Source organism: Mandrillus leucophaeus, unplaced genomic scaffold, assembly GCF_000951045.1.
Source record: "Mandrillus leucophaeus isolate KB7577 unplaced genomic scaffold, Mleu.le_1.0 Scaffold91, whole genome shotgun sequence".
Classification (NCBI taxonomy): Eukaryota; Metazoa; Chordata; class Mammalia; order Primates; family Cercopithecidae; genus Mandrillus; species Mandrillus leucophaeus.
The window spans coordinates 2,565,916-2,583,162 of NW_012109919.1; the positions used below are offsets into that span (position 1 = coordinate 2,565,916).

Sequence of the window (17,247 nt, forward strand, 5' to 3'; positions counted from 1 at the left end):
GCAAAAATTCTCTTCATCTGGCATTCTGGGATGGCATGAGAATTAATCATACTTTTTACTTAAAATTTCTTCTTCAAAACAAAAACACCTGTGCATGCAATTAAATATAAGGTTATGAAAGCAATTGTTTCCGCTTAGTCTTTATGATTTAATGACTACCTTATTAGCACATGTCCTCTGGGACTACTAGCCCTGTGTAATACATTAATTCAAGAAAATAAAACTATAATAACTATTGTTATATGGCCATGAATTATAGAAAAATGCCCCACAGAATCATGATTAGAAAAATCTCTTGCTATATTTCATAAAACAAGGAAAAGATAGAAATACAAATAACCAGCAATCATTCTGAATATCGTTAATTTTCACTACTTTAACTTGAAAATATTTTTAAAAATAAGTGTCTCATCCCCACTTCTTTTGAGTCAATGAGAAGGTTAGTCTGTCTTTCACAGCAGGGCTGTTAGTAAAAATTCTCAGTGATCTGGCACTTTCAGCATATTTTTCAATCCCAAAACTAATGTAAATTTCATATATCTACCAACTTTCTTGTGTCCTTGCCCAGATGCCCACATGGGATCTCCCTAAGCACCCTTCATGCACCAACATAAACATTGATTTCTCCCTGGAAATTTCCCTGATCTTCCCTTGATCATACGACCTAGTACTTAACAAACAGCTCATGTAGTGCAATTATCTCATAGTATTATAGTTAATTGCACACACAACTGGTTTTCCTACTGATCTTGAATTCTTTGGTAGCATGGACACTATTTGGGAGCCCTTATTGCTATGAAATTTAAAAGAAATTAAAAATTATTATTGAGTAAAAATGAATTCAAAGACCCAGTATCTCATACTCTGGTGGGCTCCTCAAAGGGTTTTCTCTCATGAAACATGAGAATATATTAAATAAAAAGATTTCAAAATATAGACATGAATGTGATCAGAGTTTTTTTCTATATTCAAAGGACACAAAATGGAAATTGATTCAGATTGTTCATTCCAAGTTATGAACCTTTACATTTTAAGAGTAAGCAATGTAATTTTTGTTCTTCAAAAAGTCTGAAGACAACTTAGTCTTTATGAGCTAGTGACTACTTCAGAAAACCTCAATAATGCATAATGTACACATAGTTTCAACTGCCTATCGAGAGGATTATGACCTAATAGTGGTTCTTAGCGTTAGTTGCAGATTGGAATCACCTGGGAGCTGTATAAATCACTGATGTCTGGGTCCCACCCAATTGGTCAGAGGTGTAATAGGCATGGATGGTTGTGGCTAATAGCTCCCCAGGTGAGACCAATGTGCAGTGGAAGTTGAAAACTCTTGCCTTACAGCAAAATAGCATCCAAATGTCATACAAACCACACCTGGACCCAAAATGGACCCTGCTGATAAATTAGCTTATCGCATCTTGTGAATACCTACAGCTTCTCAAACATTATGGAATTGAAACTGAGAAGTATATCACGTGCCTCCCAATAAAAATCCCCAACATAAGATAAAACCTTCTCTTACTCCAAGTGTTGAATCATTGGAATAGCAACAGATCCATCCAGAGCACAGAGATAGAGCTGCAGCATGGGAATACCCATGCACATGTTACAGACTTAGGACAGGCTGTGATTGATTACACTGTTACTTCAGTCTTGGGGGTAGCACTTTCTGCATTCATATGGGTGGACTGTAGACAATTGCCTGGAAACTCCAAAATTCGTAATTTTCCATCTAGGAGTTGAAAAAGGAATTCATTTGAGAAATAGGTTCCTCTCTGGCTAAGGCCAAAATATCCAATAGATACTGCAATGAGGAGAAAGCAGGAATATATCCAATGACAATTTTAAGTAGCAGCGCATGATTTCTATTTTGCTGTGGTATGCATTTGTTTCATTACACATCCCCACACCCACACCCCCACACGTATACCAATAAATCACAATTAAGCAACTTTGGGAACAAAGAATTTGAGTCAGAACACAATGAACTTTTCCCACAAAATCCAGATATGTGTTTTGCTTCTATTTGCAACAAGCTGTGATTCCCATGTGAAAGGTATCAGTGTATTTCCTCTTCCTGTCAATCATGCCAGGAAAACTTCTGGTATGTTGGGTTATGACCTTTCATCCTGGACATGAGCCAAAAGCCACCAGTAATTTGACTGGTGTAATTATTTAGGCTGTTTCTAATAAGCCTAAAAATGTGATGTTAACATTTTTCACATGTTTGTAGGCTTCTGGCTTTCATGCTATCCTCAGCATGCCATTATAAGCTTTTGTTTGGTTATATTGGAAGAAAATATAATTTTTCAGTAGCTGAATTTTGATCATTTTTTACTGCTAGAAAATACCTTGCCTACAGGGCCATAAGATATTATTTCTTCAAAATTTTGGCATTTTTCTCATGTTAGGCCAAACTTCTAACAATAATCAAAATTCATGCAGCATAAATTTACTGAGCATGTACTATGTGCTAGACATTGTACTAGGTTCTGTGAATGAAAAGATAAATAAGACCAAGCTTAGATCCTTAAGTAGATGAACTGGTAAAAATTAAATTAATATTTAATGCAATTAGCAGAGACACAGAGTTTAAGTTCCAGCTCTATGGATTGTATGTCACTTTTAAATATATTATTGTACAGACTGGGAAACTGAGGCACAAGTTCACACAGCTGGTATGCAGCAGAACTGAGAACGAGACTTAGGGATTTTGGCTACACACACTGTATAGAAACCATTATGTCATCATGGTTCTGGAGTCTAAGTTGATTCGTTGCTTGGTTTAAACAAAGAATAATGTTAAATACCATCTTGAGGAAAGGGAAACACATATGTTATATATAACATATACATAATATTAATATTTAGACACTTTACATATTTACTTATATTTTATATATTTATTAATGCATATTTTATAATATATATTTGTATATACACATCAATATTTATAATTTTAAAAATATAATTCAGTAGCGTGGAAAGAATCATATGACCTTAACCTGAGCCAATGAGTCCCTCTTGTCTCTTTAGAGAAGCTTATCATCAGGGTCAAATTTCACATACTGAAGATCCTGGAAGACTTTGTGCTTCTGAATGCATTTTGTAGAGCCAGGTTTCCATCATAAACATTCTCTAGAATGGGTCATCCTGCCTGACTTGGAGACGTGGGTAGTCTGGTAGTCATACAGGTAAATATCTTTAGCCAGTAATAAGCAGCACAAAACAAAGTCAATCATTAGGAAAAACCATTCTCTGCAGTTGAAGGCATTGGACTTGATTAGTTTGAAAAATATTTATTGAGTGGAAACTGAAAACGATGCCAACTGGGGTGTACAAATAAGCAAGGATTCCTGTTTTGTTTTGTTTTTTTATCTGCCTCCTTAGTAGAGGTACAAATGGAGGAACAGGTAATGCAGGCAAAGTTGGATGTGCTGTGCAAAGGGAAGCTCAGGGGCCAAGTAAAGACTCTAGCAGGGAAATTATGCTAACAGTTGATGTTCTCCTTCAGTTAAGAAAATATGGATATCCGATTGCAACACAACATTGAAAAAGGCTACCACAATTACCATTCTCTTTATGTCTTTTTATAAAATCCTTTAAAAGAAAAGAAATGACTAATTAAGACATGTAGATAGTTTAAACACTAGTGCTATTCTCTGGCTCATCCACTTTCTAGCCATGTTATTTTGAGCATGTAAGTTACTTACCTGTAACTCAATTTTCCCTTCTCTGAAATGGAATTAATGATTGTTGTCTAACTTATAGAGATACTATGGGATAAAACAGAAAAAAAAAGCTTTTATTTATAGAGCCTAGCAAACATTGAAAGTTCAGTAATTTAGATTATTATTGTATTCTTAATATGATCACATAGAAATGTGTTTTTTTTTCAGGACACAAATACAAAAGCAGAACCAATGCAAGCTATTGGCTTTCTCTATGGAGAGGCCAAAAGAAGCTAGGGGATATCTGTGAGATGATCTCAAAGCTACAAGCAAAAAAAAGGGGGCTTATGCACAAAATTCACTGTCTTATAAGGTGGCCCTTCTAATCATCCTTGGCCCCTACCCTGTGCCCCACCACCTTTATTTATTTCCTCTATTGAAATCTCATAGGTGCAATTTTTGTGAGAATGGGTCATTAAAAAAAACAACAACAACAAAAAGAATCTAAGTTCAAAAAGAGACTTTGGGCCTGAAACAAAAATATAAATTAGCAGAAGGCTCAGAATGTTGTCCCCAGCAACTAATGCAAGGACTGAAAATGCACTTGCCTTAATATTTCAAGTTATGCTTAAAGAAGGTACCAGACACAATTAAGTTTCCTTGCCTCTTGAGTTTAAATATTTCAAATTTATCTGCAAAAGTGAGTGAGATGACCTAATTGTACCTCTGCTTTTCACTTGAATTTATCTTTTTGAGTGACAGGAGGTTGCTTCTTAGGCAGATGCCTTCCGTTTAATAATTCAGTAATTAGATGCAATGCTGTCAGCTGTTAAATTTCTAACAGCTTTTCAATGACAACATATTGGAGGAGTTTGTGGTCCTCCAAGGTCTTTCTCAGTTGTCTTTAACAGAAAAGACAGAGATACAAGACAGCATTCTCACTCAGGTGTGTGCAAACCCACGTGTGGAGGTGGCTGAGCATTTACATCCAAATACCTTCATTTCCTCACTTTCAGATCACATTAGCCGTAAAGGGTCAGGTATGGCCTGAGGAAGTGGAAAAGAGTAAAAATAAAATGTCTCATCATCTGTGCACTCTGATTTTGCAGAGAAGTTAGCCTATGGTTCATTCAATGAACATCACCTTGCTGAAGAAAAGGGAAAGATATTTTAGAACGCCATTGTGTAAATTCTGCCTACACAAAGGTATGTGCTTTGTTTTGAATCTCAAAAATTATTTTTGCAAGTAATCTAATTTTTTTTCAAGAAGAAACCTACCAAAGAAACAAAAAAAGGTGAAAGGTGCTAACGGCAGCATACTCATTAGCAAATACAACCCAGCCATTTTGCATTAGCAGACTTAGTCACATTATTTTTTATGTCTTTGTTCATTGGCAAGGACTTCCAGTAGCTTAATAATTCACTCTCAGACCTGCTTTATCAAGAAGATACTGTGTTTTAGAAAGTATAAAAGATCATTTAGAGCAGTAACAAATTACTGCTTTTAATAAAATGCTTTTTTCACTCAATAGGATACTGTAAAAAGATAGTCTACAGAGAAGTAGTCTATAGAAAAGGAACATTTTTAGCTTTGAGAAAATAATACTGGGAAAATGATAATGTAGTCGTGAATCATAGCACAAAAGAGGATAAAGAGGCTCATTCTCTGACATCTCTCTCTGTGGCTGCCCCATCAACCTGTCGAATCATTCCTTTAGAGTCTCCTTTTACAAGCTCCTCTTTCTCCAAGCTCAGTCCTTAGAGCTACATTCTACAAAGACCAGTTTCTTTGCCATTTGCTCTTTACACACCATTCCCAGGTGTGGCCCAATTCATTGGTTTCCAACACTGGACACACATCAGATTTCCTCAGGGGGCTTTCTAACCGTGCAGGTTCTTGGCCACTTCACCTGACATGCTGAATATAAACCACGAGGGGGTGGGCCAAGGAATCTGTGGTTTTACAAATTTTTCCAGGTGATGAAAGATCTGAGAATCTAAGCTGAAATTCACTACATCACTGAAGCTGCAAGTGCTATAAAGATCTGCGTTTTAGCTCTCCTTTCCCTTTTAGCAGCAGGCATGGCTATATAACTGCCTGATAAATGTCTGTGTCTGTAGATCACTCCTATTCTTCACATGCAATGTGCCCGAATCGGCTTCTCCCATAGTAGTCATTTGGGTGACCCTTGTATCCACCCATGCAGCTAATACCTTCAACTCTTGTCTCTCCCTCATCCTCTCTATAGAGTTATCAAGCCCTAAGACATGCCCTTTTTACTCCATTTTACTCTCCCTGTTCTAGTTTAGGATTTTCTTACTTAAATTTTCCTGTACTAGACTGGCAATGACCAAGTCAAGAAGTGCTGATGGGTGGGTTGTGACGAGACAGTGAAGACAGGGAGCCAAGAAAGGCTCTAAGAATTTTGCCTTAAGCAACTGGGGATACTGGCACCCTTTATGGATATGACTAAGCCTGGGACAGAAAAGTGTCCTACAGAAGAATAAAAATTCAAATACTGGACATATTAACTTTGAGATGCCTATGATATGTCCCAGTTGAGATGTCAAGTAGGCAATTTTATATATACATATACATATACATATACATATACATATACATATACATATACATGTACATATACGACTTTGGATCTCTTGGGAGGTGCGTAGGAGATATAAATTTGGGCGCCCCCTCCAAACAGATGACATTTAAAGCAGTGAGAAGGGAAGAGACTATCACAAGAAGTGAAGAGAGGGATGGCCAAACTTTTGAGAATGGCAAGCACTTTCCCAGGCTTTTACTGCCCACCCTAATCCATCACCTATGTTCCAGCCACATCAAATCATTCTTTATGCCCCAGATAAATACAGGCAGTGGGGAGCCAGATGTACTATCCCAGACTGATCCTTCCTGTATCTGCCCATTGCAACTTCTACTCTACTGCAAAGAGCCCTAAGCCCCAAATAGAAGGTGAATTACCTCGTCACCATACCTGGACATGGGATTACTTTTCTTTGAAAGGACTCAAAAAAACATCTTAGCCTTAGACTTGTGCGTCTAGATTACTCCAAGTTCCTCCTACCCCCAGCAAGCTTTCTCATTCTGTTTGTTGCGACGTTCCTTGGGTTTCAATGGCTTACAGTAAACCTCTATAGTCAGTCCCCAGAGCTTCTCTAGGGATATGTTGAAAGATGTTCTTTGGAATTTAGAAATCGTTTATTAATTCAACAAAGCTAGGCTTTTAATATCATGAACTTAAAAAAAATGTTAATTTGAAATTCTAGCTGAGCAATGACTTCTTTGTCCTAGATGGCATTTGACATCTTCCCGAAACAATTAATGCCATTGATCCAGTGAGTGAGAAACATCACTGCAAAATGATTGACAATGAAGGAAAAATACATTGTTTTCATTATCACCCCCCATCTACTTTCTCCCTCTTGCAGACCTTTGCACCTTTGAAAAGCACATTTGTTTTCATGAAAGTGCTCTCCACTCCTCTTCCCAGGAAGTGCATTGTCGGTTTTCTGTGTGGAGCTGCCCTCGTGAAGAAAGCTGTGCCCACCCTCTGAGATATTGTTGAGCCCCACCTAGGTTGAGCAGAGCAGACACCCATCTTTAATGCAGGGCAGAAATAAATTACCTGAAATGAACAATGGGTGTTTGTCATGCAGAGGCAGCAAAAGTGGCGTGGCCAGAGAAATGCCTCCCACTAGGATTGCAGGCGTACTTACCTTGGAACCCATTGTGTATGAGTTTGTATTTGTCCACATAGCCTTTACCCATAAGAATTTCAGTCGTCAGATCTATTCCTGTTGGCTATAACCAGAAAAGGGAAGTGAGAATTGAGAATAAAAAGTCAGGGATCAGGGTTGGGCAGAAGCAGAGAAGTAAATGGCTGAGGTGAAGCCAGATATTTTTGTTTTTAGTTTTTTCAAAGAAGCCTTAGGCAAAATGACACTGAGGGGGTGAAATTTAAATTTTAACACCATGGTTTCTTAAGAAGGGAGCTGACACACACATGTTTATAATGGGTCAAAACAAACTGCTTTGTTATAAGGTTATCATGAGTAAAATTGAGACCCCGTAACTTTGCGTGTTGAGTTGGTTAAATACTCAAGCTAGTTCTTGATTCTGAGACCACAGTCACACACACACACACATACACATACACACACACACACACACACATGCACGCACACACCCAATAGGCCCAAAGTGGGGAAAATGAAACTCAGAAAACCTGTTGTACATACTTACATACTATGGGACAAACAAAATTTATAAGTATTAAAAATACTAAACGAAAGTTTGGATCCTGAAACTATTTCAAGAAGTTAATGATGATAAAATCATATTATTTGTTCTAAATGTATTTATTCAAATAGAATTATGAAATCTAACAGGCAGTATGTGTAGACTGGCCAGATATTTTGTTTTAGTTATATTTTCTCTGTATTCATAAATCTATATAGTCAGTCTCAGAGCTATGGCATGTGCAAAAGACAAAGTTTAACAGAACAACCTAATTAAAAAGAAACTCCTTATTTTACTCACAGGGGATCAGATTATGAAGTACTTGGAAACATTAAAAAAAAAAAAAATCTCCTTTTCCTGGCTGTTCATGTTTCTTTGATCCCAGAATTACTCTAGCACATCTTCTTTCAAGTCGTTCCTTATCAAATTCTCTCCTTAACGCCCCTACCTTCTTCCTCTCCCCATGATTCCGCTTTCTCTCTATTCTTCCCCTTGAAACTGTCATTATTTTATGGCTTCTAGTGCTAGGTCATTTCCTTGACATTCTTCAGTCCCTTTCTTCTTTGACTTTCTTGGTCTCTAAGTTCTGCGTCATAAAAATTCAAAGAACAGAACCTTGACAATAACGTTCTGTACTTACCAACTTGAACATATCCTTAATCAGACTACAATGCTTGGAGCACAATGGGCCCTTAAAAATGGGGACAAGAGGGAAGAAGAAAGGAAGGCTGGAGCAAGCAAAAAGGAGAGCTAGGTTTCTTTGTCAAGTTTTAAAAGTATCGTTGTATGGAAGTTTTACAAAAGAAATTTTAAACACCACAGATTTCTTCCTTTTGAGTTATTATATGCAGTAACATAACATTAAAAGGGCAACAATGTTTTTACGTTTATCATGTGGTTAAGCAAATTGTTAAACACAGTTGATTACCGAAAACAGGGAATATGGCAGAAGATCAAAGAAATGCCAGAAATTTTTATTTTATGTGGGGACAATCGGAATTTAGTTGAGCTTGACAGAGTCCTGCTGGCTAACACCAAGGAGAGACTATTGCTGTCCCCATGCAAGTGGCTGGAATAATGGAAGTGAAGAAGGAAATCACCACATGGTGGACACTTTGAAGTTGGTTACAGATAGAAAGTTAGAACAAACTTCAATGGGTGAGGGGTCATGAGGATACCAGGAGAAGGTAACGTAAGACTGAATGAACGAAGAGAATGGTGGTCACATGAAAATAAGGAGCAAAACTTCAGGAACAGTCTGAGATAACAAGAAGGTTGGTCCCCCAGGGCTCAGTCTTATGTCTCCAGTGCCATTTGACATTTTTTTTTTTTTTGAAACCAAGTCTTTCTCCGTCACCTAGGCTGAAGTGCAGTGGTGTGATCTCAGCTCACTGCAACCTCCGACCCCAGGTTCAAGCGATTCTTCTGCCTCAGCCTCCCGAGTAGCTGGAACTACAGGCATGTGTCAACACGTCCGGCTACGTTTTATATTTTTAGCAGAGATGGGGTTTCACCATATTGGCTAGGCTGGTCTCAAACTCCTGACCTTGTGATCTGCCTGCCTCAGCCTCCCAAAGCCATTTGACTTTTATTCCAGGAATAAACATATGTTTACACATCATAATAAATAAATAAGTTATTTATTTCACATATGTTTATACCTGAAATAAAAGTCAAATACATTTCCTGAAAAGAACAGTGGGTCCTTGTCACCCAGAAGAGGTAGAAGTGGTATGCAAGAGAAATTCCTATTGCCTGAGTTAATTAATTGTTGCATGACTTCTAATGCAACAAATGAAGTACTTCTTCCTTCTCTAAATATTCAGATAGACTTTATATTGCCTATTTGCTCTTCATTCCCAGAATTTCTTAGATTAGAGTAAGAGTGCTGATGGGTATTAAAATCTTACAAATCAAGTTGAAGATTATGGGCACTGTGGAGTTCACATGTAAATGAGAGTTGCTTAACATGCATCAGTGACAGTGAAACATAGAGGGATTGCCTAGATTTGAAAATATTTCTGCAAATTATACATTGTTTTGTCATGAGTGCTTACTAAACATCTGCATACATTTGTGTGTGTCCTTTTATGACCACCTCAATGACTTCTTTTGTACTTGTTATTTGCTGTCATCACTCTTTGCCAAGTGTATGTATGACATGTTAGCCATTACTGAGTTGACAGACACTGCCAAATCTGTACATGAATGCAATCTCCAACATTTTCCTATATAGCTTTATTTCCGATATATGGGTCCCATCCCATTGTAACACTAATTGAGAACTTCCCATCTGGAGGAAAGCAGAGAATGAATGACATGCAATATTGGACCCTTAACAGAACCAATGACAAAACTGTGAGCTCACAACCACACACTTCTGGAGAACCTTGCTACCAGAGAAGTGTTACTTCCAAGCTGTAAAATCACTCAGCAGTAAGTCAGGTAACCCGGACTTGATTTCTTCTCTTCACTTCATTCCTTTGTTCACACTGTTCCCTGGGATTGAAATGTTCTTTCATGCTCTCTTTACCACATTAACTCCTGCTCATTCCTATAAAATTCACATAAAATTCTTGTGTGTGTTCTTCCTTTTGTCAATAACCTCATATTGAATACTTGATTCTTCCAATGTGTAGTAGCTAGTCCCTCTGTCACTCCAAAGAAATACATGTCTTCTTCTCCAAAACTCCTGAATGTGTTACATTACATGGCTATGAAAATTCAAGTAGCAGATGGAAGCAAGGTTGCTAATTAGCTGATGTTAAAATGAGAAGATCATCCTGGATTTTCTGGGTGAGTCTAATTTAATAAGAGCATCCTTAAATGGTGAAAGGTGAGGCAGAGGAGTTGGAACCAGAGAAATGCATCATAAGAAAGATTTTCCCAGAACTGCTAGATTTGAAGATGGAGGAAGGGGCCACAGGGAAGGAATGTAGGCAGGCTTTAGAATCTGGAAAAGGCAAGGTAACAGATTAGGTTTAGAGTCTCCAGAAAAGAACGCAGACCTCTATCACCTTGGTTTTAACCTGTGAGACAGGTTTGACTTCTGACATCCAGAACTCTAAGATGATAAATTTGTGTTGTTTTAAGCCACTAAATCGGTGGTAATTTGTTACAGCCGCAAAGGGAAACTATTACACCATCTATGGATAAAGACCATTCCAAAGGGTTTGCTTGTATGTTTCTTCCACTGGGCTGGGAGCTTCCTAAGGTCAGAAACTAGGTATCATTCAGTCCTACATCCCTAAAAACCTATTGTAATGTGTAATTAATTCCTGAGTAAGAAGAGACAGACAAGAGAGAGGAAAGTCAAAATTCTAACTGTATGTTTAAATCTGTGATCCACAAATACTCTCCTTATAGGCTAAACTACCTGAGAGTATCATCTGTGGCTTGTGTGGTTGTCAAAAGGGTGAACAGCAATCTTCTCAATAGTGGTGTGGCTCCTCTGTTCCTCACGAGCCCAAATGATTTACCTTCCAAAAATCATCAAGAAGATAAGACTCAAAGCAGCTTCATAGCTAGAAGGATTTGAGAAATTATAATTATGGGATATGACCAAAGCCATACTCTAGGATAAAGCATAGCAACAAATGCTTTTATTCTTCAAAAAGAAAAATAATATCAAATATTACAAAAATATTAAGGAGAAAAACAAAAAGAGGAGGGCAGTAAAGAAAAAGAAAATATAATCAAAACCAAATATAAATATATAAGTCACTGATCAATCAATAAAAGAGTTTTTAACCTATAAAGCCAATCAAAGAGACAAGGCTTAAAGCATAGACAAGCAAAATTAATTGAGAGAAAGGCTGTAATACTGAGTCTTTGGGGAATTGAAAAGCTGAGTAAAGAAGGGATTAAGAAGGTATTGAAGAATCGGAAAAGATCAATAGACATAAAACAAATTTAAAAGATATTTTCAAAATTTATAAAATATAGGTCCTAGAACCATGAATTATTTTAGGCTTTCGTGGAATATATAATTTTCACACCATTTAAGTTGTCTATATCAAATATGGAGAAATTCAAAATCTGTTTCCTGAAGCTGGAACAATCTTGTTCTGAAAACCTGAGGGGATGACATGAAAAGACAACTATGAATTATTATATCTTTTAAGAGTAAACCACAAAAATTCTAAGAAATATACTAATTCTCCTACAATTACCACTATCGTTTTTACATTATTTATTGTGTTCTTGTTATCTGACAGACAATGGGTTAAGAATGTTTTATCTCAGATAATCTTTACATCCACCTGTTAGTAGACATCATTATTATTCCTATTTTACAGAAGACAGCTAAATGTTAGCAATATTAAATAAATGATCCAAGGTTACAAACTAACAAGGAAAGAGCAAGATGTTAATATAGATTTTTCAAACACCAAAGCTATTCAATAATAATAATATTTTAAAATAATCATCCTTGAAAATAAACAGTAGTGATCCCAGGAATATTTAAGAGGCTTCATATGGGTAAACACATATATACCTAAAGACCAAACAAAAGCTATGAGAACCTCAACGGAAGCCAAAATTCATAGACTTTATCATCAACTTATAATAACAAATAAGTAAAATGAGAGAAAGCAAAAAGATAACACAGATAAATGAAACTCCTATTCAAAACCTACTACTTTAAGAAAAACATAACCTTCTTAACATAAATGCATAGAAATATCAGCCAATGTAACCTGCTAAATGGATGAAATTTTTAAAAATTTCCATCAATTGGAAACACAACTATAATACATATTACGTGTTAATTATTGAATGTTTCATAACTTCTAGTCAATATGCTAATATATTAAGTAGAAATGTTTATAAGTTATAGCAGAAAGGACAAAAAACGCTCTCATGATTTGAAAATAATTTGATAATGTACCTAACGATTCTTTGGAAGTCAACTGAAACACTAAGAGCTAACAGCATTTTGTAAAGCAACAGGATAATTGCTAAGTTCAGAAAAATCAATATCTTTTGTATAAATTATCAATACAAATCCAAAGAATTAGAAAAATAATGTAAGATTCCACAGGAGTCTGAAACACATAAGATACTTAGAGCTAACCTAAGTTGAAGTATATGTAAAGATGATTAAGTCATAGAACCTTACAAAGAGAGACAAAAGAAGCTTTAATAAGTGATATATATGTATGTAAATACACATGCATATATATGTATATAAATACACATGCATTTACATATATACTAATGTTCCTGTATTCCGTTGTTCCTGGAAGGGGAATAATAATTGGAAAAGATAGAAATTATTGCAAATTAGTTTCTAAGTTTAATTAAATTTCTGATAGAGTGTGCTAAAACTTGTAAAATCATTTTAATCTAGTAAGACATTTGAAAAAGTACAGTAATAGAAGCATACTTACTTTACAATACATTAAAATGTAAAACCACAACAATTAAAATGAGAAGTTATCAGGGAATATATATTTTGAATTTTTTAAAAAAAGGTTTATGACTCTAAAGTAGAGGTATTTCTGTCTGGTTGTGTGTGTACGTGTGTGTGTGTTTCAACCTGCAATATAATAGTGAAAGCATTTCAAATACATGGAAAAGTGACCTATTATTCTAAAATTCATCTTACAAACATCAAATATTATTTCCAAAGTAAGTTAAATATTTGTATTACAGTGATACATGGAGTAATTCTTCCACTAACCTGAGAGTTAAGAGAAATTGTGTTATTTAGTCTCAGGGTAGAGAAGTAATTGCTAATCTAAAACAAGTGGAAAAAGTATAGATAGATATCAATATATAAAATTTTATTATTTTACATAACCCCAAGAAAAAAATGATACAAATGACAAAATGGGAAACATATTTACAATAAACCAAAAACAATAATCTTATTTATATTTAGAGAGTTACTAAAAACCAGTGCACAAAATTGTCAACATTCTAACTGAATAGCCAAAAGATATTACAGAAACTATGTATATGAAGGGCTGTAAGTATCCAATAAACAATTGTTTAATGAATATATTTTCAACTGAACAGTAGGCTAAAGAGGAAACAGGTTAAAAAAAATGCAATAACTTTTTTATTTCCTAACAAAAGGGCAATGATACATAAAATTATTTGATAATACTTGTCCAGATATGGTTGTCTTATCTATATGTGGAAGTGTAAATTATTGAAAATATCTTCAAAGCAATTTTTGAAACTATTGTCAAAAGGTCAAGAGCCAAGAACATACATGCATTTTGATTTAGTAACTCTATTTTTATAAATTTACCTTCCTGAAATAAGCAGCATGCTTACAAACTTTATATGCAGGATGTGTATTATACAGTGTTATCCTTATAAGAGCAAAAAAGTTAGCAATTTACATGTATAAATGTATAATGGGTTTTATGCAACAAATAAATGAAAGTTTTAGAGAATATTTTCTGACACAGAAATGTTACTCTATATAATTTTAAATTTAAAAAGTAGCATGATCTCAATTTGGCATTTATTATATATATGTAATGAAAAAGCTACAAGGAAGTATGCTATATAATTAATAGTAATTATCTCTGGTTAATAAGAGAAGAACATTTTACTTTTATATTTTCTTTGTTTTTTATAAATTTAATGCAATCTTTTTCATTGAAAAAACACACACATACATTTCTAAACAAAGTACTGAAAACTCTGTCACTCATATTAATTGCTGAAATAATTAATCAAAAATTAGAAGTTTAATTTTGGCACATATTTTAGTAAGAATCATTCATATTCTCTATTTCCCTCCCAATTCCCCAAATAGAATTAAATAGGATAGTAAAGAAATACACAAACTAAAATTTGTACTATCAATTTGTGGGTTCCAGCAGACTTTTCCCTCTTATTTCTAGGTCCCTGCAACTGATGCAACCTTTACTCTAAGAGTATAGGAGGACATCATGTTCATAACAAACCTTGGATCTCAAACATACCTAAAAAGCAGCTTAAAGTCCTTGGAGCAGACAGTACGGTTGAGAAATGTTACACCAGTTGGATGTCAATCCATAAAACCCATTCTAGAGAAAATCATGGAGGTAAAAATAAAGGAGGAAAAGTATAGGGCAGGATGGTACCTTCACAAAACTTTGAGTGTAACACCTGAATGGGAAAAATAAAAATAAAAAGACCTTCTTGATAGTTGGAATTATTTGTTTAAAATGTTACTGTGTAAGAAAGAACAAGTCATTTTGAGATCTGAGCATTGTGTTCTGTTCTTTTTCAGATGGTGCCCAGTTTAACTCAGTTGAGCTCTTAGATGCTGAAAGTATTTAAATTTAGAAGGAATGAAGAAATCAATTCAAAATTTAAAAAACCTCACACCCATCAGAAAACATGGCACATGTTTCTCTCATTTAGTCTAGTACCCTTTTGTTTTCTCATTGCATCTCACATTTCTCAGTTGGGCTTGGATTCTTATAATGATAGTATGCATACAGGGAAAATGTACAAAATCAGTAATTTAGGCAGGAAGTGGAATTTTCAGTTTGCGTGTGCTAGCTTCTCCCTCATTTAAGTAAGTTATTAATGTTTAATGATGACATAACTATGACTCTGAAGTTCCGAGGTCACAGAGAAATTCTACTGAAGAAAAAGAACTTTGGAATCTTTTTCTTTGTCACTCCCTTGAAGAGTGTTTCAAAGATTAGGGACCTATGTACTTTGCTTCTCTCCAAGTTATAATAAAGATTATTTTGTTTTTGCAGATGTTTAAAGACATGAAGCCAAAGACAAATTTTTCAACCAGAACCCTCAAGAAATGTCACTTCTGTGTCTTGCCAAGAGAGATCCAGCATTTTTTTCTACATAAACATCTGCTGGAAACATTTTAAAGGGAGGCATTTTAAATAATGACGTTTATAGCTTCTTGTCTTTAATAAGTCTGAAAAAGAAGAAAAATGAATTTGAGATATATTCCTTCCCAAAACAACTTTTCTTCACTGATATGCATCATATTAGATGATCTAAGAGTGAAAACATTAACATTATGTTGGGGAGAAATGGTTAAGAACATTTCTCTGAACTGTCTGTATCAATCATACCTGAGAAACAGTCATAAATCACAGGTTCCTTTAACTCGAGAAACTCCATTAGTTCATTGTTTCGTCTACTTGTTTGTGGTAATTATACTACATTTATATTTACATAATAATTGGATTTTCTATTACATTAAACAAAAAACCTCTCAAAAAAGAGAGTCAGGGAACCATAAGTTAGCTATACAACCTAAACAATGCAAACTCATTTGTAGTTAGAATGGAAACTTCATCTCGTACAAACTAACACGGATGTTTGGGGATAATTCTCTGTAGGAAATGCAAGATATATTGTCAGGATCTTTAAGGTTCCATGGAAAAGACACACACAGATTGCCTTTGGTAATAGGTGTTTATTGCAAAGATACACAAAGATGTAATTTAGCAAGAAATGTTATCTCGTAGTTACTTTGGGTTTCACTGTTTTAAAGAATCAAGTGTACTGCAGGCATCATGAAGAAGTGAGAAAATGGTTTGGCACCTTTCAGATTAAAAACTAAGCTCAAATGATATGTCTTTTTTTCCTTTACCCGGCATTTTAACTTCCCCAAACAACTGATTTGATTGACAGCTTTGCTACCATCCAAAACCTATTGTCAAGAATTTCACCCAAGTCAGCTCAGGTGAAATTCTTACACACTAGTCCCCAAGTAAAAGGTGGTTTCTCTTGACATATGAAGTTCAAGCAATTAAAGACCAATTCAATGAAGTGCTGGTTTTGGTCCTTTTAGAAATTAGCAATGGCCATGGCTGAGACTATTTTCCTGGAGTTTTTCTGCAGCACGTTCAATAAATCAGATGAAATGGAAAAAATGCATAAAGCAAGGATTCAGTATGAGGACAGGTTATCACCTGAAAATAGCTTTGGAGACTGATGGTATACTAAAAAACATTATTAGTAATTACTACTTTTAGGATGGTGGAGTAAGATCCTCCATCAAAACATAAGTTGCCTAACCTCTGACATCAGCCTCCAAATCACATACAGCCATCCAATGAAATAGGTAAAAATCTAACTGGCTACAAGGTGTTAAATGCAGCCCTTGACGAATAAGTATCTTATATTAACCAGGGACAACATCTAACTAGTGAGGTGATAAGATAAAGACATGGGTTAAAATTTGAGCAGGAGTAGCAGAAATTTAATGCTATAATGGAAATAGACTATAGAATTAGTTCACTAAACTTGCTAAACAAATAAATAAACAACTACATAAACAGCCAAAACAACACTTAGGGTGTATTGGTGAGGGGAATTTAAATA

At 35.2% G+C, this 17,247-nt stretch overlaps 1 long non-coding RNA gene across 1 annotated transcript; it reads left to right on the forward strand.

Annotated features, from left to right (window-relative positions):
• The first annotated feature begins 8,569 nt into the window (after positions 1–8,569).
• LOC105531809 lies at positions 8,570–16,026 on the forward strand. Its single transcript, XR_001004861.1, has 4 exons — positions 8,570–9,209; positions 10,172–10,371; positions 14,802–14,984; positions 15,654–16,026. It is a non-coding gene; the product is annotated as an uncharacterized LOC105531809 (long non-coding RNA).
• The last annotated feature ends 1,221 nt before the right edge of the window (positions 16,027–17,247 follow it).